At 32.6% G+C, this 24,037-nt stretch overlaps 1 protein-coding gene across 9 annotated transcripts in view; it reads right to left on the bottom strand.

Moving 5' to 3' along the window:
• The window catches only part of kst (spectrin beta chain, non-erythrocytic 5 kst), a 333,164-nt gene that overhangs the window by 287,533 nt on the left and 21,594 nt on the right, over positions 1-24,037 (bottom strand). For 6 of the 9 annotated variants that reach the window (XM_089085796.1, XM_089085804.1, XM_089085805.1 and 3 more), the window contains exon 1: positions 1,233-1,316. The exons of the other annotated variants lie outside the window; for them this stretch is intronic. The gene's annotated coding sequence lies outside the window, so the exon portion shown is untranslated. Of the gene's footprint in view, positions 1-1,232; positions 1,317-24,037 lie in introns of those variants that run through there. 9 annotated transcript variants of the gene reach the window in all.

Here is a 24,037-nt window from a genome sequence, read left to right as displayed (position 1 = left end):
ATAATTTCTGTTCGCTTTGAGTGTTAATTGAACATTACTTTCATTAAAAAAAAAAACTTTTTTCATTTAATCACAGAAAGTTAGAACCAATTCTCAGAGGGAAATATCGACATGTTACGAGTGATATTGAATAGCCAAAAGTAGGTTATCTTTTTTTATTCTGAGCCCGAGCAATGTCAAATCTGGATTTCTATAATATCAATTTATGTAATCAAAGTTTGTTTCTATTGTTTGATTTTATATTACTCAAAGTTTAAAAAAAAATGTGCAAATAAGCTTTAATTACAACTTTTTTTTATTGAACTTTTACAAAGCCAAGATAAATATTTACCATCGATATATCGATTACCGAAAGTAGAAATATCAATATATCGATATATCGTTTAATCAAGTTATCGCCCAACACTAGTAGCCCTTAGTAACCGGAAATTAAAAAACAAAGGTTTGAAAAAAAAACTTTATTTATGCATTATATGGTACACACTCGAGAAGTGGAGTTAGGTCAATCCCAATGAAACTTACAAAAATATGATGGAAATAGGACACTTCAGTAACAAAATTATCAAAACTACAACAAAGAATTATGTTAAGGGGGGGGGGGGGCAGAACGCATTATATTGAATACATAACCAAACCGAACCCAACCAAAATACCATCTTTAAATATAAAATATTTAATAAAAATATACCTACAGCGTAGATTTCAACTGAACCTAAGCTAATTTTCTTCAAATACTGACAGGCATAAACCGGTTATTGTTTGATCTGTAGATCCAAATTCTTGAGTGTGTACCACATGATACACAAGTACCGAAAAAACTATCAAGTGAGGAAGAAACACTATTTGAAGCTAATTTAGGAATGATGACTATAATTTTGATTAATATTAATGGTAAAATCTTATGGTGAAAATAAATTTTTGGGGTTAATAAAGGGTAAAATTGATTTATCACATAAAAGACCCCCTATATTTTCATCACTTTGCCCACAATCAACTGGTGGTGGCGACGGTATTTTAGCTAACCGTTTCAACTAATTTTTCATAATTACATTAGTATTTCCGGTAAAATTTTTTGAAAAAATATCAGAAATTAAGTTTAAAAAACAAATCTTTTCAACTGAAAACAAGGAGCAGCATTAAAACATACAGAGATTATTAAGTATATTGAGGGGGGGGGGCCTTCTTAATGCCTCGTAGTAAAGGTCGTATCAAAATAAGGAAAGACGTCTTACATATTCGTGAATCTAATTCGAGTATCAGATAAACAGGAGAGAGATATCCATAAATTCACATTTTCAATCCGTTTCAAAGTTCACCTGAAAAAGGTAATAAGCAAACTGCCAGATGAATTTTGCCAAATAACCTCAAGGGTTTCACGCTGGCCGCTTCTAGCTGCGCGGAAATACAGAGAAATTAAAAATTACTCCGCTTCTATTCTCCTTTGACCGGCGAGCTCCATGCGCGTAAATAAAAAATCGGAGAAACAAAGGAAACCAAATCGTGTTGATGATTTTTTCGCTTTAAATAATACGAGAATACTCGCATATCTCTTTTACCGAACTTTCATGAAATTCTTCTCATTACCACATATTTGGTGAACATTTGAATCTTAATGGGGGAAGACTGCCCATAAACCCATAGGCCAAGATTCTGTTTCAGTGGAAATTCAGCTGGTTTCTGGTATAACTGTGAAAAAGGCCCCTTTTCAGCCACTGTACAGCAAAAAAAAACAACATTCTTCTGGAGTTTCTCGGATTCCAGAAGGACACAGTCTTAACCCCACAAATTACCCTTGATACAATACTGATAGCCATGCCCCAAATAATCGGGGCAGGGCTTTTCTTACCTCCTACCAATGGAGGTAAGAAAAGCGAGTTCGAAATCACACTTTTGAGACCAAATTTTTAAATTTTTTCGCGCTTTCTTCCAAAAATTGTTTCAGTAGGTTTATAAATAGGAAACACGGACACTGGTGGAAAAAAAACTGTCTGTAACAATTTCGGGCAAACCATTGTCATCAAAATAAATACATATAAAACCCACAGAATTTAAAACAACTTCGATAATTCGAAAAAAAAGTGCACGGCGAAGCTTTAGAAAAATAAAAATATCTTACAGGCGTATACGGAGAACTTATTCAGAAAAGGGCCAATTCGTCAAAACAATGATTTGACGAATCTTAATATATAAGATATCTTAGATATCTTAATACATAAGATATCTGATCTAAACGGAAATAAGTGATGAGCGTGGAAAAATGAAAACGAAATAAAAATAGGACCCTTAGATCCCCCTCTTCCACGCACTCGAGTCTTCAATATTGCTTTTTCAGATAATTTACCCTGGTTGGTAAATTATTAATCTGGTTAGACAGGCACAGGAAAATCTTTTTTGGAAATTTTAAAATGTAAATAAAAAAAGTAAAAATAACAAATACATATTTTATTCTATGGATACATACAGTACTTATTAGCTGACACCTCCCCCCCCCCCGCCCCAGAGCGCAAAAAAAAGAAAAAGACAAAATACGCATCAATTTGAAAAAATTAAAAAATTACAGGCTTGACATTTACATTTGACATTTAGCTTAACACTTTTTTACACCCCATCTCCTTAAACTTCACATCCTTGATCAGTTGCCCTAATACCCCTCATGTTCGTTTTTTTTTTTTTTTTACAAAGCGCGTTGTATTTCATTTTCGCACTCGCAGAAATAGTTAGAAACCGGAAGTTTTTAAAGAAAAAAATCACCATAGCAGACTGAATAGAAAGTAAGTAGGATTAGTGATCTGATTAGGATAAAAATTGATCATAAAGGCGCATCCAATGTATGAGTGAGTGCGGCGTCGAGAAGGGGTTCAGTGGATCAGAAAGTCTCTTTTTATGGCCATATTCTTTCTGGGTATATAGCCTATATGGGTAAATGCCTCTGCATATGTTGTCAATTTAACCACAAGTTAGTAGAGAAAAACCAAATAGGTCTAAACCGAGGCATTCCGCAGCAATAAAACCCCGAGGATTTTATTGGGAATAATATCTTAACGTCATTGCTGCATGGTATGATTTTTAGAGTTTCTGCAATTTCATTTATCTGTCGCTGGTATTTTCAGGATTAATTAGCCTTTCCCGGTCATTCCTTTTGCCCTAATTCAAAGTTTATACATAATCCCAACTTTCCTTGTCCTCATCAAATTCAGGGGTATAGGGAACAAGTCTATTTTAAAGTATACAAAGAAAAATGAAGTGTTAAAATATCCAGTTTCCGACTACTGTTATTGGTGTGGTTCGTTTATACTATATAAATTTTTACTTATGCAAGTATTGTGTAGTGTTTATATTATGTAATTCTTTACTAGTTTATGCTGAAGAATGTTAGTAGGTGGAAAGTGAATAATTTGGGAAGGGTATTGAATGTTTTGAATTCAATTAAAGTTTGATGGTTTAATGAGAAGGGGATAAGCCAAATTTGGGAAATTTAACTTAAAACAGGGGGGAGAATCTGTAAAGTATGGAACATAAATTCGAGAAGGCTTTTTCTGGTGTCTCGTTTCTTAGAGATTTGGCCATGTATATGTCAACGAGAACAGTCCAGGGGGGGCTTTTGGGACTAAAGCTAGTCGTGGGAAAGGGTCCGTTCCCAGGCATGGTTGAACAACCAATAGCTGGAACTTCCGTTCCAGGAAAGTTACATTCTTGGCTCATTTCTAAAGGCAGTCCATCTTTCGCCTCCGCCGTAGCTAGTTGTTCTTGTGCTACCTTATTTTCTCTATGTGTATTCTCACGTTATTTAATAAGGACCATCTACCAACGTTTATCGTCTATCTTTGGAATTTACTTAAACCATTACATCTGCCAATACAATAAGGGTATATGGAAAGAAATAAGAAGAGGTTTACAAAGTGGTGACAGCAGAGGTTTACACTAGCCATAAAATTTTGCACCTTAAATGCACCCATGTTGCACCTTAAAATTTATTTTAAGGTGCAACATGCATCCCTTTCCATTGAAAAGCTCACACAGACTGAAGTGGGGAGGGGCTATTAGAGTAAAAATGGGTTCACTTTACTTCTCTACGAAAGAAAATGCTTGTATGATTTCGGTTGATACAAGGTGCAGTGCGTTTGATTATCTGCTTATTAGAGGGGTTAGCAATAGAGAAGATGAAGCACGGCTTGGACTCCTTAGCTCCTTTTCACACTAAGTAGATTATATGCACTTCCTTATTTTTATTTGAAGGATGGCTAGTATCAGTTTCATCTATCTCAGTGTTTTCCTCTATCATTCGTTTTTCACTACTCTGATGGTTGTGTGTTACAGGCTGCGATGAATTAGCTCTATGCACCGTACAAACGTTTACAAAAGCAAGCCCACTCAGTGCTCACTATCCCCCCCAGGAAAAATTATCAGATATTCCCCTAAAAGTTGGGTGTGTGGACCAATATTTTACAAAATTAAAATCGGTCCAGAACGCTATGCCTCTTGGCTGCCTGATAATGCCCTTCTAAGGCCTATGCTCGAACTAATCATAATGATCAGCAAAAAAAAAAAAAAACACAACGAAGAATGCACTAAGCTTCCAACCTATATTTATCTCGAGGTCCAGAAAATAATATGTACAGCTATAACCTTTACGAAGGACGCAAAAACCGGAATTCCGATAAGCAATTATTCCAACACCGCACCTACATCAACACGACTCATGTGGTCAGGAATAGCCGTCACAAATGTTACAGTGCGCCAAAAGACCGTTTTTTAGATATTCGCTAAAACTCATATAGGCTGGTGGGATCTGTGATGATTATCACTAACTAATCATTAACCTATTCTTTTTTTTAATAGAATATTCTTTCATATAGGTGCTATATATTTATCATTATCAAAACTTGTATTTATCAGTTGGTCATTCCTCAGTTGTGCCTTTTGTAGACATTGTGCTGGTTTTTGGCATTTTGCCTTGGTGTTAGACAATCATGTAAGGACAGGCCCTCATTCAAGTGCATGTTTGTTCAAGCAAGTGCATTCAAGTTCAGAGGCAGCGTGCTCTAAATGCAAATTGAAAGTTTTAGTGCCTTTTTTAAGATTCAAAAGCGATTGGGGGACAACAAACCTCCCTCCGGATCTTTTTTCTTCTACCCACCCCCCTCCTGTAGCCTCCATGATATAGTATCAAAACTTTGTGATAACAATTTTGTTCAGAAACCTCAAAATGTCTAATAAAAATGTTTCCGGGGTCAATATCACCCACAGTCCCAGGAGTGATCGCCCTAAACTACATAAATTACCATTCAGTAATTACAAGTACCTTGGTGTCCTGATAGATGAATGTTTAAGTTATAAACACCATATAGAGTTGTTAAGTAGTGAGATTGCGAGGAATGTTGGGATTCTGAGAAAACTGAAGAATTTTTTCCCCTGTGATGTAATAAGATCTTTGTATTTTTCTAATGCTCACCCGTACCTTTTGTACTGTAATGTCGTTTGGTCGAGTACTTTCCCGACGCATCTAATTCCGCTTCGTGCGATGCAAAACTCAGCTATTAGAGTCCTTTATGGTGATAAAAAAAGGTGCATTAGTGAGAAGGAGATATGTTGAACGACATATTCTGCCTTTACACGGAGTTTCTAAATTTTATTCAGCTTTGTTTTTGTTTAAATATGAGCGTGGATTGTTGCCACAATCTTTCGGTCAAATTTCCGTGGCTGGATGTAATGTACAAGAAAACTGAACCAGAACAGCGTCCAAAATAAGATTACCTCAGGTTTCAAATCGGAAGATCATTCTTCTCTATTCGTCATGTGGGACCAGGGTTTTATAATAGTTTACCAAATGAATTATTAGTTGAAGAAAATATTGCTAGTTTTAGGAGTAGGTTAAAATCTCTGTGTTTTGGTGAGTATAATATTTCTAAGCGATTTTCTCTTGAGTGGTCTCTCAGTTGTATTTTGGTTATTTTTTATTGTGGTTGTGTGAGGGTGGTAGTGAGAGAACGGTGATAATTAGTTATAGTTTGGTTTTTTATTTTAGGAGTTGGACCAAGTTGGAGGAGGTTGTGCCGTGTTTTTTTTTTCTCTTCTTTTTTCTTTTATTGTTTTACGTTGTTGATAGCGATGTATATATCAGGTTTTTTTTTTAAGGGTGTATAGCCTAAACAAGTTTGCTTCTGGTGGTTGATTGATTTATTTGTATGATTTAAATTAAAACCCTTATTACTTAACTTATTGTTCACAGATGGATTGTAGTGGCAAAGCAGTTTAGTGGAATGGACGAATGTTTTGTTTTGGTTGTCGGATCAGCTAGGACATTTGAAGGACCATACACAACGAGAATTTATTACTACCAAGATTTGGTTATTGCTAATTGAGCCGATCAGAAGTTTTCATAGAACTGTTCAGAGAATCAGAAAATTATAAAAAGAACCTGATTGGCCAAACTAGCGCTAGATAAATTTCGGTATTAGTCAAATCTCATTCGGAATGGGCATTTGAAGATCATTCTCGAGATTTCCCATAGTGGAATAGACCCATAAAAAGATTGAATAGAAAAGTAAGGAAAACGTACGTTTATTTAGCAAAAACCTTCACAGTTCACAAGCGTAATGGTCAAAAATGGCGAGACCGGGAGGTTACGCAAAGGAGACATGTAGACATGTACATCCGCCCGAGTTTCCAAATTATTTGTAATACCTCGGCAATGGCTCGGGGGATCGAGCTCAAAATTTTTGGAAGTGTGTGTGAGTGGGTGGAGGGGGGAGGGTAAATTGGACCAGAAATTTCGATTTGGGGAAGGGAATTCTAGATAAATTGAAAGATATTAAATGCATCCAGGTCAACAAGATCACTCATCTGTAACATCCAAGGAATGGCTTGGATTGAGTTTAATTTTAAGAGGTTGAGGGAGTGAGCCCTTCAAATTTGTGTTAAGACTGATCAGTTACAACTGCTATGTCTCCAATCCACCTAAATTTTCTGCGCTACAAGGCTTTACGACATTTATAATACATTCACGTTTAATTAGCAAGGTAATTAAAAAGACACTGTGCGTCAAGGCCGTACCCAGGGGGTGTTTGAACCCCCCTCAAAATGTTTGTCTGACTCGTAAAAACGCAACAAAAATGGATATAAACAATATTTTTGTGCGTTTTTTAGTGTTCTTTTTTGTGTAAACCCCCGCCCCGAAAAAAAATCCTTGAGTAACCGCCCCCCCCCCCAAAAAAAAAATCCTGGGTACGGCCTTGCTTTGCGTTGCCGGGTGCTCCAACGAAATGTCAGCAATATCCTGGGAATGGTTTTGGGGATCAAATTGAAATTCAGAGAGTCTTGGCAGGGGGAAGTCTGAAATTTTGAATTTTGAGGAGGGGTAAACGGGAAGTATGTAAAGATTTTTGTTTCCAGACAGTTCAAAATGCTTGACATTATTAACCCCTATTGGATGAGCCCTTTTGATATAGTTTAATCGTTTTTGAGTCGTTTTATCCTAGCTATTACTGTCTGAAACACCCAAAACGCCTCCAGGACAAAAATAAAAAATATTGACAGAAAAACTAGCCAAAATTCACCAAACAAACCACAAAAAAACGATTCGATCTTAGCGTGAAAATTCCGACAAATATAATACATTCGTTTGTATTCAAACAAAAAGTCAATATATTTCAACATTAACAAACTTCAGCTCTTTTGTGTGCAAGTATAACTAATAAAATAGTCTAACTTAGATTCAGAAAACCGTATTCATAATTAAAACGGGAGAAAACCCCTTTCAAAAAACACATCGATGCCATTGGTATATTTAAGTAGGGCTAATCTCCTCGATTCAACAAGTTTACGCATATATTGGAAGAACAAAAATTCAAAATAGAAAAACTGCAGAAGATCTATGTTTTAAAAGTTGCAAGAATGATCTTCGAAATAAAGAGGTATCAAATGTATTTAATCAATTTTCAATTTTCAGACTGTTTCATACGTAGAAGGGATTTCAAACAATAAGGAATGTGTAAGGGGGAGGGGGACAAATTTAATATATGTTCAAAGAAATGGCGAATTATTACATTAAAAATAAAATAAATTAGCAAGGAAAATACAAAAAAACACAAGACTTCAGGGATGGGACACCAAGACTGCCCCCCACGTCCCTCCCTCTCTGAATACTTTTAGGCTAATGGTAAAATTACCATAATTCATGTAGTTACATAGAGAAACGTATTCTTACGGTATTAAACTTAAACAAAACAGAAAAACAAGTTTATTCTTCAACTGAAAGGAAGGAGCAACATTAAAACTTAAAACAAACAGGAATTATTCAGTATGTATGGGGGACTGTCCCATCCACAGCCTTCGATCTTTACGCTACAGTCTTACAGTTTTTGTATTCTTAATGCTTCTGATTTAAATTCAACAGCCCTTATGTTTATTTTAAAGAATTGTGACAAAAAAAAACTTTAGCGTAAAAAGTGAAGGTTGAGGAAGGGATAACCCCTCTCATATACGAACAAATTTTTGTTCGATTTAAGTTTTAATGTTGCTCCTTACCTTCAGTCGAAAAAAAGCTTTCGAAATTAAATTCTGGCCGTTTTTCAAATCATGTCCAGAAAAGTAGGGAGGGCCTATCGACTCCCACAAGTACATAATTTATGCATGTTTTTATGGTTTTTGTCACTGAGAATGAAAAAACAGGATTTTTCTCACTTTGATGTATTTTCCAGGAGAATTGTCTCTGGGCGATATTTATTTATGTCTTTTGTGTTTGTCCAGGAAAATGGGTTCTGGGTAAAGTTGATTGATGTTTGACAGATGATGACAAGGTTAATAGATTTTTTGGTGTTCATCCAGGATAATTGTTTTCGGGTGAATGTTTTGATCTTAGAGATGAAGAGATTAACGCGGGAAAGGGTTTCCTAGGAATTTCAAATGTGACAGCGCAGGGATGTCAAAACAAAAGGAACACGCAGAAAATACGTTTAGAGATTATTTGGGCAAAACCGTTTTGAGACATTTTAGAAGATGATTTAAGCGAAACCGTTTGAGGCATTTTAGAAGATGATTTTAGAAGATGATTTAGAAGAGGATTTGAGGGTGAAACTCAGTGGTCGTTATAATACACAAGTTCTATTTGAACAGTGTTGTGAGGTCCTCTACCCCAACCCCAAAGGGCTCCGATCCCCCTACCCCAACCCCGAAAGAACCCCCCGGCCCCCAAAGGTCCCCCGGGCTCCCAAAGGACTATCCGGCCCCCCAAGGGCCCCGGACCCCCAAAGGCCCCCCAGGCCCCCAAAGAGCCACCTCCCCATTTTTTTAATACTTTTTTTGTGCACTTGAGACACATAAGGGCCCCCACATTTCAAAAGGCTATATTATATCTTTTCAGAACAAATTCCTTTCTTAATGTCATTCCTAAACCCATTTTACAAGTTGAAGTACCCATCCTTTTCACCCACAACTTTACTTTACAGCTTCTTGAATGCCCCAACACCAAGAAGTACTTTTCAAAAGGAATTTCAGAACCAGTTCTTTTCTTAATGTCCCTCCTAAACCTATTTTACAAGTTGAAGTACCCATCCTTTTCCCCAAAACTTTAATTTACGACTTTTTTCACACCCAAACATCAATCAATACTTTTAAAAGGCATTTCAGAACAATTTACTTTCTTAATTTCCTTACTAAACCAATTTTACAAGTTGAAGTAGTTATCTTTTTCACCACAACTTTACTTTACGACTTTTTGCATACCCCAAAATCAAACATTACTTTTCAAAGGCTTTATTATATCTTTTCAGAACAAGTTCTTTACGTAATGTCCTTCCTAAACCAATTTTACAAGTTGAAGTACTCATCTTTTTCCCCACAACTTTACTATAAGGCTTTTCAAATACCCTAACATCAAGCAATACTTTTCAAAAGGCTTTATTATATCTTTTCAGAACAAGTTCTTTACGTAATTTTCTTCATAAACCTATTTTACAAGTTGAAGTATTTATCTTTTCCCCCACAACTTTACTTTATGACTTTTTTGCACACCCAAACATCAAGCAATACTTTCCAAAAGGCTTTATTATATCTTTTCAGAACAAGTTTTTTCCTAATGTCCTTCCTAAACCAATTTTACAAGTTGAAGTAGTTATCTTTTTCAAAACAACTTTACTTTAAGACTTTTTTGTGCACCCCAAGATCAAGCAATACTTTTCAAAAGGCTTTATTATATCTTTTAAGAACAATTTCTATTCATAATATCCTTCTTAAACCAATTTTACAAATTCTAAATTTTTCCTTAGTAGATAAAAAAGGCTATATCATTGTTGTGAATATTTAATCGAAAGATAAGCAGTTCTATTTCAATTTTAAATTTTCTCAATGAAAAAGAAATTAGTTATTAATCAATTCTATTTTTCCAAATAATATAAAAATTTTCCACTTCGGTTCAGATTTTTCTCAAAGGGATGAAAAAATTTAAAATACTGTTCCAAATTTTTCATAAAAGATTGAGAAGTTCGAGTTCTCTTCTGAATTTTACCAAAGAACACAATTCAATTCTAATTTCTCCAGAGAAAATCAAAATCTTCCACTTCAGTTTTAAGTACACCAAAGACATAAAGAACTTTAAAGTTCTATTCTAAATTTATCTGTAGTACACAGAAAAAGCTATACCATAGTTGTGAATATTTTCCCGGAAGACAAAAAGTTCTAGTTCAATTTTCAATTTTTTCAACGAAGTCAAGGAAAGTTCAAGTTCTATTCTGAATTTTCTCAATGAAAAAGAAATTAGTTATTGATCTTTTCTATTTTTCCAAATACTGAAAAAATTTTCCACTTCAGTTCAGATCTATCTCAAATAGATGTAAAATTTTAAAGATTCTTCCAAATTCTTCCATAAAGATATAAAAGTGTATTTTACTGGAATTCACCATTAAAAAAGGTTATAGCCATTGATCATTTCTTTTTTTCCTAATAATACAAAAAATTTCACACTCGGTTCAGATGTTTCTCAAAGAGATGAACACATTTTAAATAATGTTTTTAATTTTTCATGGAAGATAAAAAAGTTCAAGTTCTCTTCTGAATTTTACCAAAAAATACTCCAATTGTAATTTCTCCAGAGAAAATAAAAATCTTCCACTTCAGTTTTAATTTCACCAAAGACATAAAGAAATTTAAAGTTCTATTCTAAATTTTTCCGTAGTAGATAGAAAAAGCTATACCATTGTTGCTAATATTTTCCCTGAAGATAAAAATTTCTAGTTCAATTTTTAGTTATATCAAGAAAGTGAAGAACAGTTAAAGTTCTGTTCTGAATTTTCTAAATGAAAAAAGAAATTATTTATTGATCATTTCTATTTTTCCAAATAATATAAAAATTTTCCACTTTAGTTCAGATCTGTCTCGAAGACATGAAAAATTTAAAATACTGTCCCAAATTTTTCACAGAAGATAAAAAGTTCAAGGTCTCTTCTGAATTTTACCAAAGAACACAATTCAATTCTAATTTCTCCAGAGAAAATAAAAATCTTCCACTCCAGTTCACTATTTCACAAAGACATAATGAAATTTAAAGTTCAATTCAAAATTTTTCGGTGGAAGATAGAAAAAGTAATATCATACTTGTAAATACGAGTATTTTCCCGGAAGATAAAAAGTTCTAGTTCAATTTAAAATTTTCTTGGCGAAGTGAAGAAAAGTTCAAGTTCTCTACTGAATTTTATCAAACAACACACTTCAATTGTAATTCTTCCAAATAAAATAAAAATCTTTCAATTAAATTTTAAGTTACCTAAAGACACTAAGGAATTAAAACTTAACTTCTAAATTTTTTCCGCTGTAGATAGAAAAACAAATACGAAACCTGTGGATATTTTTACAGAAGATAAGAAGTTCTAGCTCAATCTTTAGTTTTCTTAACGAAGTGAAGAAAAGTTCAAGTTCTATTCTGAATTTTCTCAATGAAAAAGAAATTAGTTATTGATCATTTCTATTTTTCCAAATAATATAAAAATTTTCCACTTTAGTTCAGATCTGTCTCAAAGAGATGAAAAATTTAACATAATCTTCCTAATATTTCACAGAAGATAAAAAAGTTCAAGTTCTCTTCGGAATTTTACCTAAGAACACAATTTAATTCTAATTTCTCCAGAGAAAATAAAAATATTCCATTTCAGTTTTAAGTTCCACAATGACGTAAAGAAATTTAAAGTTCTATTCTAAATTTTTCCGTAGTAAAAAGAAAAAGCTATACCATAGTTGTGAATATTTTCACGGAAGATAAAAAGTTCTAGTTCAATTTTTAATTTTCTCAACGAAGTGAAGACAATTTTAAGTTCTATTCTGAATTTTCTCAATGAAAAAAGAAATTAGTTATTGATCATTTCTATTTTTCCAAATAATATCAAAATTTTCGACTTTACTTCAGATCTGTCTCAAAGAGATGAAAAATTTAAAATACTGTTCCAAATTTGTCAAAGAAGATAAAAAAGTTCAAGTTCTCTTCTGAATTTTACCAAAGAACATAATTCAATTGTAATTTTATCAGATAAAACAAAAATCATTCACCTCAGATCTCTATTTCACAAAGACGTAAAGAAATTTAAATTTCAATTCTAAATTTTTTGGTGGAAGATAGAAAAAGTAATATCATACATGTGAAGATTTTCATGGAAGAGAAAAAGTTCTAGTTAAATTTTTAATTTTCTAAATGAATAAAAGAGAGGTTCCATGTTCTGTTTTTCGATTCCTATATGAAAAATAAATAAGTTATTGATCATTTCTATTTTTCAAAATTACATAAGTATTTTCCACTTCTGTTCAGATCTGTCTAAAAGGGTGTAGCAATTTTTATAAACTGTTTCACATTTTTCAAATAAGATAGAAAAGTTCAAGTTCTCTTCTGAATTTTACCAAAGAACAAACTTCAATTCTAATTTCTCCAGAGAAAATAAAAATCTTAAACTTCAGTTTTAAGTTCCCCAAAGACATAAAGAAATTTAAAGTTCTATTCTAAATTTTTCCGTAGTAGATAGAAAAAGCTATACCATAGTTCTGAATATGGTCTCTGAAGATAAAAAGTTCTAGTTCAATTTTTAATTTTCTCAAAGAAGTGAAGAAAAGTTCAAGTTCTGTTCTGAATTTTCTCAATGAAAAAGAAATATAGTTATTGATCAATTCTATTTTTCCAAATAATATAAAAATTTCCCACTTCAGTTCAGATCTGTCTCAAAGAGACGAAAAATTTAAAATACTGTTCCCATTTTTTCACAGAATATAAAAAAGTTCAAGTTCTCTTCTGAATTTTACCAAAGAACACAATTCAATTCTAATTTCTCCAGAGAAAATAAAAATCTTCCACTTCAGTTCTTTATTTCACAATGTCATAAAGAAATTGAAAGTTATATTCAAAATTTTTCAATGGAAGATAGAGAAAGTAATATCATAGTTGTGAATGTTTTCCCGGGAGATAAAAAGTTCTACTTCAATTTAAAATTTTCTCAACGAAGTGAAGAAAAGTTCAACTTCTCTTCTGAATTTTCTCTATGGAAAACAAATAACTTATTGATTAACTCTATTTTTATAGTGAAAATAAAAATTTTCCATTTCATTTCTTTATTTCACAACGACATAAAGAAATTTAAAGTTCTATTCTAAATTTTTAGATGGAAGATAGAAAAAGTAATACTGTGATTGTGATTATTTTCCATGAAGATCAAAAGTTTCACTTTATTTCTAATTTTTCTTGAATTCAGTTCCGATTTTTCTCAAAGAGATAAAAAATTTAAAGTTCTGTTCCAAATTTTTCATAGAAGATAGAAAACGTCATACATTGATTGTGAATATTCGACATGAAGATAAGGAGCTCCACTTTAATTCTGAGTTTTCTCGAAGAAGTGCAAAATGTTCAAGTTCTCTTCTGAATTTTCTTAAAGAAGAGAAAAAAGTTAGCTGAATTCTGAATTTTACCAATGAAAATGAAAAAACCTTCCACTTCAGTTCTTAATTTCTCAAAGAGATAAAAAATTAAAATTCAGTTCTAAATTTTTCTTTAGAAGATAGGAAAATTTATACTATGATTGTGATTATTTTCCAGTGAAGATAAAAAGTTTTACTTTAATTCTAATTTTCTTAAATTCAGTTCCGATTTTTCTCAAAGAGATGAAAAATTTAAATTTTTGTTCCAAATTTTTCATAGAAGAAGTTATACATTGATTGTGAATATTCGACATGAAGATAAGGAGCTCCACTTTAATTCTGAGTTTTCTCGAAGAAGTGCAAAATGTTCAAGTTCTCTTCTGAGTTTTCTTAAAGAAGAGAAAAAAGTTAGCTCAATTCTGAATTTTACCAATGAAAATGAAAAAAACTTCAACTTCAGTTCTTAATTTCTCAAAGACATAAAAAATTTAAAGTCCAGTTCTAAATTTTTCCGTAGAAGATAGGAACAGTTATACTATGATTGTGATTATTTTCCAGTGAAAATAAAAAGTTTCACTTTAATTCTAAATTTTCTTAAACACAGTTCCGATTTTTCTCAAAGAGATGAAAAAATTTTAAGTTCTGTTCCAAGTTTTTCCCCAAGTTTTTCCAAGCCTACGTACGCGCGCGTACGTAGGCTAACCTAGCCTAACTTAACCTAACTTAATCTAACCTAAGCTAACCTAATCATACACCTAACTTTTTGCTGGCTCTCAACTAACCTAACCTAAGTGAAGCGTACGTAGGCTAACCTAACCTAACTTAACCTAACCTAATCTAAACTAACATAATCTAGCCTAACCTAACCATACTCGCCGGAAAAGGTTAGGTTAACTTATCATGAGCGCTCATGATAAGTTAACCTAACCTAACCTAACTTAAACATGTAGAAATGTTTCTATTTACTTATTAATATTTATTTATACCTAACCTATTGTTTTGGAGGTTAAATGAACGAGTTTGAACGATTGTCTTTAATAATAGAACGAGTCACTCATTTTCTAATTTAAAAATTTGAGGGGTAAATCCATAACGCAAAGGAGCTAAAATTTAATTTAAAATTAGAACAGAACTTTAAATTTTTCGTCTCTTTGGGAAAAAAACAGAACTGAAGTGGAACCTTTCTATTTTCTTGGAAAAATCAGAAGAGAACTTGAACATTTTGCACTTCATTGAGAAAATTTAGAATTAAAGTGTACCTTTTTATGTTCATGGTGAATATTCACAATCAATTTACAACTTCTTTTCTCTTTTATTAAAATCTTGGAACAGAACTTATAATTTTTTCATCTCTTTGAGAAAAATCGGAACTGTATTTAAGAAAATTTAGAATTAAAGTGTAACTTTTTATCTTCAATGGAAAATAATCACAATCATACTATAACTTTTCCTATCTTCTACGGAAAAATTTAGAACTGAACTTTAAATTTTTTATGTCTTTGAGAAATTAAGAACTGAAGTGAATGGTTTTTTCATTTTCATTGGTAAAATTCAGAATTGAGCTAACTTTTTTCTCTTCTTTAAGAAAATTCAGAAGAGAACTTGAACATTTTGCACTTCTTCGAGAAAACTCAGAATTAAAGTGGAGCTCCTTATCTTCAAGTCGAATATTCACAATCAATGTATAACTTTTTCTATCTTCTATGAAAAATTTGGAACAGAACTTTAAATTTTTCATCTCTTTGAGAAAAATCGGAACTGAATTTAAGAAAAATTAGAAATAAAGTGAAACTTTTGATCTTCATGGAAAATAATCACAATCATAGTATTACTTTTTCTATCTTCCATATAAAAATTTAGAATAGAACTTTAAATTTCTTTATGTCTTTGTGAAATAAAGAACTGAAGTGGAAAATTTTTATTTTCCCTAGAAAAATAGAGTTAATCAATAACTTATTTCTTTTCCATAGAGAAAATTCAGAAAAGAAGTTGAACTTTTCTTCACTTCGTTGAGAAAATTTAAAATTGAAGTAGAACTTTTTATCTCCCGAGAAAATATTCACAACTATGATATTACTTTCTCTATCTTCCACCGAAAAATTTAGAATAGAACTTTAAATTTCTTTATGACTTTGTGAAATAAAGAACTGATTTGGAAGATTTTTATTCTCTCTGGAGAAATTAGAATTGAACTGTGTTCTTTGGTAAAATTCAGAAGAGAACTTGAACTTTTTTAGATTCTTTGAAAAAATTGGAACAGTATTTAAAATTTTTCATCTCTTTGCGACAGATCTGAACTGAAGTGGAAAATTTTTATATTATTTGAAAAAATAGAATTGATCAATAACTAATTTCTTTTGCATTGAGGAATTTCAGAACAGAACTTGAACTTTTCTTCGCTTCGTCGAGGAAATTAAACATTGAACTAGAACTTTTTATCTTCAGGGAAAATATTCAAAACTATGGTATAGCTTTTTCTATCTACCACGGAAAAATTTAGAATAGAACTTTAAATTTCTTTGTCTTTTCGGGGAACTTAAAACTGAAGTTTAAGATTTTTATTTTTTCTGGAGAAATTAGAATTGAAGTTTTGTTCTTTGGTAAAATTCAGAAGAGAACTTGAACTTTTCTATCTTCTATGAAAAATTTGGAACAGTTTCAAAAATTTTTACATTCCTTTGAGGCAGATCTGAACTGAAGTGGAAAATTTTTGTATTATTTGGAAAAATAGAAATGATCAATAACTTATTTCTTTTTCATAGAGAAAATTCAGAAGAGAACTTGAACTCTTCTTCACTTCGTTGAGAAAATTTAAAATTGAACTAGAACTTTTTATCTTCCGTGAAAATATTCACAAGAATGCTATTACTTTTTCTATCTTCCACTGAAATTTTAGAATTGAACTCTAAATTTCTTTATGTCTTTGTGAAATAAAGAACTGAAGTGGAAAAATTTTATTTTCTCTGGAGAAATTAGAATTGAATTGTGTTCTTTGGTAAAATTCCGAAGAGAACTTGAACTTTTTATCTTCTGTGATAAATTTGGAACAGTATTTTAAATTTTTCATCTCTTCGAGACAGATCTAAGCTAAAGTGGAAAATTTTTATATTATTTGGAAAAATAGAAATGATCAATAACTAATTTCTTTTTCATTGAGAAAATTCAGAATAGAACTTGAACTTTTCTTCACTTTGTTGATAAAATTAAAAATTGAACTAGAACTTTTTATATTCTAGGAAAATATTCACAACTATGGTATTGCTTTTTCTATTTACTACGGAAAAAATTTAGAATAAAACTTTAAATTTCTTTATGTCTATGGGGAACTTAAAACTGAAGTGGAAGATTTTTATTTTCTCTGGAGAAATTAGAATTGAAGTGTGTTCTTTGGTAAAATTCAGAATAGAACTTGAACTTTTCTTCACTTAGTTGAGAAAATTTTAAATTGAACTAGAACTTTTTATCTTCCGGGATAATATTCACAAGTATGGTATTACTTTTTCTATCTTCCACCGAAAAATTTAGAATTGAACTTTAAATTTCTTTATGTCTCTGTGAAATAGAGAACTGAAGTGGAAGATTTTTGTTTTCTCTTGAGAAATTAGAATTGAATTGTGTTCTTTGGTAAAATTCAGAAGAGAACTTGAACTTTTCTATCTTCTGTGAGAAATTTGGAACAGTATTTTAAATTTTTCATCTCTTCGAGACAGATCTGAACTGAAGTGGAAAATTTTTATATTATTTGGAAAAATAGAAATGATCAATAACTAATTTCTTTTTCATTGAGAAAATTCAGAAGAGAACTTGATCTTTTCTTCATTTCAATGAAAAAATTATAAATTGAGCTAGAAGTTTTTATCTTCCGGGAGAATATTCACAACTATGGAATAGCTTTTTCTATCTACTTCGAAAAAATTAGAATAGAACTTTAAATTTCTTTATGTCTTTTGTGAACTTAAAACTGAAGTGGAAGATTTTTATTTTCTCTGGAGGAATTACAATTGAAGTGTGTTCTTTGGTAAAATTCAGAAAAGAACTTGAACTTTTCTATCTTCCATGAAAAATTTGGAACAGTATTTAAAATTTTTTCACCTTTTTGAGAAAAATCTGATCCGAAGTGAAAATTTTTTATATTATTTGAAAAAATAGAATTGATCAACAGCTAATTTCTTTTTCATTTAGAAAATTCAGAAGAATGAACTGTTTTGTCTTCTGTGAAAAATTTGGAAGAGTATTTAAAATTTTACATCTCTTTGAGATAGATCTGAACTGAAGTGGAACATTTTTATATTATTTGTAATGATCTGTAATGATTGTAATGATTTGTAATGATTAGGAATGATCAATAACTAATTTCTTTTTCATAGAGAAAATTCAGAATAGAACTTGAACTTTCCTTGACTTCGTTGAGAAAATTGAAAATTAAACTAGAACTTTTTGTCTTCCGGGAAAATATTTGCATCTATGGTATAGATTTTTCTATTTACTAAAGATAAATTTAGAACAGAACTTTAAAGTTCTTTATGTCTTTGGTGAACTTAAAAGAGAAGTGGAAGATTTTTATTTTCTCTGAAGAAATTAGAATTGATGTGTTCTTTGGTAAAATTCAGAAGTGAACTTGAACTTTTCTATCTTCTATGAAAAATTTGGAACATTATTTTAAATTTTTTCATCCCTTTGAGAAAAATCTGAACTGAAGTGGAAAATTTTTATATTATTTGGAAAAATAGAATTGGTTAATCACTAATTTCTTTTTCATTGAGAAAATTTAAAATTGAAATAGAACTGTTTATCCTTCGAGAAAATATTCACAACTATGATATAGCTTTTTCTATCTACTAAGGAAAAATTTAGAATTTGTAAAATTGGTTTAAGAAGGATATTAAGAAAAGAACTTGTTCTGAAAAGATATAATAAAGCCTTTTGAAAAGTATTGCTTGATCTTGGGGTGTGCAAAAAAGTCGTAAAGTAAAGTTGTGGTGAAAAATATAACTACTTCAACTTGAAAAATTGGTTTAGGAAGGACATTAAGAAAAAAACTTGTTCTGAAAAGATGTAATAAAGCCTTTTGGAAAGTATTGCTTGATGTTTGGGTGTGCAAAAAAGTAGTAAAGTAAAGTTGTGTGGAAAAAGAAAAGTACTTCAACTTGTAAAATGGGTTTAGGAAAAAAATCACGTAAAGAACTTGTTCTGAAAAGATATAATAAAGCCTTTTGAAAAGTATTGCTTTATGTTTGGGTATTTGAAAAGCCTTATAGCGAAGTTGTGGGGGGAAAAGATAAGGAATTCAACTTGCAAAACTGGTTTAGGAAGGACATTAAGAAAAGAACTTGTTCTGAAAAGATATAATAAATTCATTGAAAAGTATTGCTTGATGCTGGGGTATTCAAAATGTCGTAAAGTAAAGTTGTGGTGAAAAAGATAAGTACTTCAACTTGTAAAATTGGTTTAGGAAGGACATTAAGAAAAGAACTTGTTCTGAAATGCCTTTGGAAAGTATTGCTTGATGTTGGGGTGTGCAAAAAGTCTTAAAGTAAAGTTATGGGGAAAAGGATGGGTACTTCAACTTGTAAAATGGGTTTAGGAGGGACATTAAGAAAAGAACTTGTTCCGAAATGCCTTTTGAAAAATACTGCTTGGTGTTGGGGCATTCAAAAAGCTGTAAAGTAAAGTTGTGGGTGAAAAGGATGGGTACTTCAACTTGTAAAATGGGTTTAGGAATGACATTACTAAAGGAACTTGTTCTGAAAAGATATAATAAAGCCTTTTGAAATGTGGGGGCCCTTCTGTGTCTCAAGTACACAAAAAAAGTATTAAAAATGGGGCAGGGGCTCTTTGGGGGCCCGGGGGGCCTTTGGGGGTCAGGGGGCCCTTGGGAGGCCGGGTGGTCCTTTGGGAGCCCGGGGGACCTTTGGGGGCCAGGGGCTTCCCTCGGGGTCAGGGTAGGGGGATCTGATCCCTTTGGGGTTGGGGTAGAGGACCTCACAGCGCTGTTCAAATAGAACTTGTGTATTATAACGACCACAAAGTTTCACCCTCCAATCCTCTTCTAAATCATCTTCTAAAATGCCTCAAACGGTTTTGCTTAAATCATCTTCTAAAATGTCTCAAAACGGTTTCGCCCAAATAATCTCTAAACATATCTTCTGCATGTTCCTTTTTTTTGACATCCCTGCGCTGTCACATTTGAAATTCCTAGGAAACCCTTTCCCGCGTTAATCTCTTCATCTCTAAGATCAAAACATTCGCCCTGAGATAATTCTCCTGGTTGAACACCAACAAATCTATCAACCTTGACATCATCCGTCAGATATTGATAAACTTCGCCCGGAAACAATTCTCCTGGACGAGCACCAAAGACATTAATAAACTTCGCCCGGAGACAATTCTCCTTGAAAATACATCAAAGTGATAAAAATCCTGTTTTTTCGTTCTCAGTGACAAAAACAATAAAAACATGGATAAATTATGTACTTGTGGGAGTCGAAAGGCCCTCCCTACTCAGAAATACCCTCTCCCACCCCCCGTGTATGATTTTCCCTGGAAAATTCCTACCGCAAGCTTTGCTCTCCACAGAAAATTCTCCCGGAGAAAAAACCTACCCCGCGAAATATTTCGTCCAAAATATTTCTGTTTATTTCCCGATAACCAATGCTATATGTGAACAATGGACAAATTGTGCAAATCACATCTATTTTGCACGGATTCTTTCACGGTTCGTCCCCTAGTCAATACTTCGCTCTTTACGCTAAGGTTTTTTTAGTACTTTCAAAAGAGCTAAATATTCATTCTATTTAAGCCTTTGTGATTCAGGGGTCATTCTTAAAGAATTGGAACACAATTCGAACTTTAGCGTAAAGAGCAAGGTATTGACTAGGGGGCGAACCCCCTCATATACGGAATAATTTCTGATCGTTTTAAGTTTTAATGTTGCTCCTTACTTTCAGTTGAAAAAACTTGTTTTTCTTTATTTAATTGTAGATAGGAGCTTGAAACCTCTGCAGTAGGGTTCTTTAATATGCTGAATCTGATGTGTGATTTTCATTATGATTGCTTGACTTTTTGGCTATGTTTCCCCCTTTTCGGGGATCATGCAAATTTTCTCAGGCTTGTAACTCTTGATTGTTAACATCAAACTTGATAAATTGTATATATTTGGAATCAAACAGTTAACGGTAACAACTGTAAGTAAGAGCGACTCGGCTCAATAGTAACCGAAACTCTAAAAACGGAATTTTCATATCAATAGATGCACCAAAAGAATCAGCTTATTATACTGATTCCAAATATATAAGATTCATCAAGTTTAGCGGTACCATCAAAAGTTACGTGCTACAGCTCCTATATACAAAATGTGGAATTTTGTTATTTTTGCCAGAAGACAGATCACGGATGCATGTTTAATTCCAATTCCAAATAAAAATATATGTGGATACACTGTTAAAACCTTAGAAAGAGGTTTTAACAGTGAAGGAAAGGTTGACATCCACACTATCGGACAGTAAGAAACGTAAGATTGGATCAAGCAGTGAAAAAGGATTTTCAAAATTGATCCAGGAAAAGTATGTCTAAGTTTACTTAAAATATTGAGATTCCTGCATATCTCTATTTTAATAAAATCAATGTGACGTTTGAAAGATAGGTTTTCATCAAGAAGAATACCCAAAAAACGAACACATCGATCTTTAGATCTATGAATTATCCCATTTGGCTGGTGAATTTCAGACATCTAAGGATAAACCGAAGAAACACGCAAAAAAATAAAAAAACTGGACTTAGAAAAATTTAGGGTAAGATAATTAGCATCAAGCCACAAAATTACCCTCCCAAACAAATTTTCCAAATTTAATCGAAACTCTGATTCACAGTTTCCCGAAGCGTCAAGTGTGCTGTCATCAGCAAAACAAACAAGGACATCAGGAGAGGGCGAACTATAGTTGCCACTATGGGCAAGGGAAGGCTCAGGATGACAAAGTCTACAGCAATTAATAAGTTTGTGCTTTTTTACAACATTAAATAAAAAAAAAAAACTTTTTTTAACTGAAAGTAAGGAGCGACATTAAAACTTAAAACGAACAGAAATTATTCCGTATATGAAAGGGGCTGTCCCCTCCTCAACGCCTTGCTCTTTACGCTAAAGTTTTTTATTGTTAAAAAAAAAATAGAGTTGTGAAAAAGTCAAACTTCCAATCAACAAATAACAAATAAACACGCATCCGTGATCTTTCTTCTGGCAAAAAATGGATAATTCCACATTTTTCTAGATAGGAGCTGGAAACCTCTACAGTAGGGTTCTCTGATACGCTAAATATGATGGTGCGATTTTCTTCAAGTTTCTATAGCTTTTAGGTGGTCTTTCTCCCTTTTTTCGAAAATTAGCCAAATTCTCTCAGGCGCGTAACTTTTGATGGGTAAGACTAAACTTAATGAAACTTAAAAATTTGAAATCAGAATAAAAATCTGATTCTTTTGATGTATCTATTGGTATCAAAATTCCGTTTTTAGAGTTTCGGTTTCCCTTGAGCTGGGTCGCTCCTTACTTACAGTTCGTTACCACGAACTGTTTGATAATAAAGATCATTTATATAAATCAAAAATAGTACAGGCCTTAAAACTGATCCCTGGGGGACGTCAAAATTCAATTGTGAGGGTGACCGGAAAAGTGGATCAACAGAAATTAACCTATCCTTCAAATAAGACCGAAACCAAGAAAATACATTTCCCCTTATGCCATAATGAGACATCTTCGATAGAAGAATGTCATGGGTTAAGGAACCGAAAGTCTTACGAATGTCCAGGAATATAGCAGCCGGAATCAATCCCGAATCTAATGCAGAATGAATAAAATTCAAAAGGGTCATACAGGCAAGTTCAGTGGAGTGCTTCATTCGGAAACCAAATTGAAAATCATGAAGACAATTCTTAAATTTTAGGAAAGTAAGGAGACCAGATAGCATAGTCTTTTCAAATATTTTACTGAATACTGATAAAATTGAAATAGGTCGATAATTTCCAGATCATTTCTTGGTCCGCCCTTATACAAAACGATAATCCGAGCACGCTTGAGAGCATCCGGAAAAACTCCACTTTCAAATGAAAGATTAGCAAGTTTTGTTAGAGGCAAAACTATTGAAGGAAGAATAGATTTAACTACCTTAGTAGGGATAGAGTCTGGCCCAGATGAGGACGAGTTTTTCAAGCCATTGACAATTTTAGCAATTTCACTTACTGTTACTGGATCTAGAAACATGACTAACACATAAGACGGGCCGAGGTAGGATCTAAAGTCTGGCTTGGGCCGAGACAAAGTAACTGTAGAAGTAATATTCTTACCAATATTAGCAAAGAATGAAGTGAATGCCTCTTGGACATTAAGCTCACCCTCCACAGCCTTATCCCGAATGACGAGACTCATAGGTAAAGAGCTAGATTGAGAATCGGGTTAAAGTACAGAATTGATTATCTTCCAAGTTTTACGAATATCATTGCCACACGCAGCAAAATTATTTAGATAATAGAGATTTGGCTTTCCTACACAAGGAATTATATATATTCCGGTAGATCTTGAATTGACAAAGACGAATAGCACTTGTTGAAAGTGCAGCGCATTTATAAGCTCTCCAGAGATTGTATTTCCTTCTCCAGGTTTTGAGAAGTCCGGATGTCATCCATGGGTTTAGAGGAACAATCCTTTTAGACCTATTATTAGAAGGTGGTACTAGCCTCTTTTATGGTCCCATAAAAGGACTTAAATAAACAAGAAAAATGCTTATCATTATCAAGCATGCTCCACGAATTTTCCGCTAATTTAGATCCAAGAAGAGATAACTCTTTCTCGCCAAACCTAATAGTATAGAAATCAAATACCTGAGCCCGGTTACTCTTCCCCTGTTTAAAGCTAAATCGAGAATATATTGGAAAATGATCGGAGATATCACTAACTAAAATTGAGTTTTCCTTCAAACTAAGCGTAGAGAAGATATTTTTCAATCAAAGAAGCTGTAACATTAGTTACTTGTGTGGGGATGGATGTAGGTGGTAGAGTTCCTGCGGCAAGCATGGTTGAAAGAAAATCAACTGAAGCCGAAGACTTTGAATCCATCAAATTTATATTAAAGTCACCCATTATGATTAACTGACACGGACGTTTAAG

Source organism: Artemia sp. Qi Xiang Cuo, chromosome 3 (assembly GCF_049724085.1).
Source record: "Artemia sp. Qi Xiang Cuo chromosome 3, ASM4972408v1, whole genome shotgun sequence".
NCBI classification, from domain to species: Eukaryota; Metazoa; Arthropoda; class Branchiopoda; order Anostraca; family Artemiidae; genus Artemia; species Artemia sp. Qi Xiang Cuo.
Note: the sequence above shows the minus strand (reverse complement) of the source record. Positions and strands in the feature narration are given on the sequence as shown.